The sequence below is a fragment of the Phacochoerus africanus genome, chromosome 4 (assembly GCF_016906955.1).
Source record: "Phacochoerus africanus isolate WHEZ1 chromosome 4, ROS_Pafr_v1, whole genome shotgun sequence".
In the NCBI taxonomy this organism is placed as follows: Eukaryota; Metazoa; Chordata; class Mammalia; order Artiodactyla; family Suidae; genus Phacochoerus; species Phacochoerus africanus.
This window is the reverse complement of record NC_062547.1, coordinates 67,484,742-67,485,235: the sequence shown is the minus strand read 5'-3', so window position 1 is coordinate 67,485,235 and position 494 is coordinate 67,484,742.

Genomic DNA, 494 nt, shown 5'->3' with positions numbered 1-494 from the left:
TCCTGGAAGCCTGGGAGTTCCCACATGGGAATGCAGGCGCCCTTCCACTCCCACACATTCCAAAACCCTCCAAGCCAGCCGTGCCTCCCCTGGGAGGGTCCACCAGCTTAGTCTGATAGTGCCAGCCCCTGAGCAGGAAGGTGCCAGGTAGAACCCAGGGAACTTGAAAGAACAGGACAGATCTATGCCTAGGCCCCTGTTTGCCTTTAAGCCCAGCCTTACCTGAGGCGCGTGGTGAGGTGGGTCGGGGTGGGCGGTGGTCTCTGGATTTGACAATGGGCTTTTCGGGAGGCAGGCTTGCCTGGTGGGCGGGGGGGTCCCTGGATGCCCCTCTTTACAGAGGGTATCAGACTGCAGGTGTTAGTCACCAGGAGGGCACTAAATAATGCCAGCTGACCTTTGCCAGTGGCTGAACCACTGCTTCCCCCTAGGGCAGGCCCTGCCCCTCTGGGGAAGCTCAGCAAGGCGTGTCCTCGCCACCCTCCCAGGAGCCC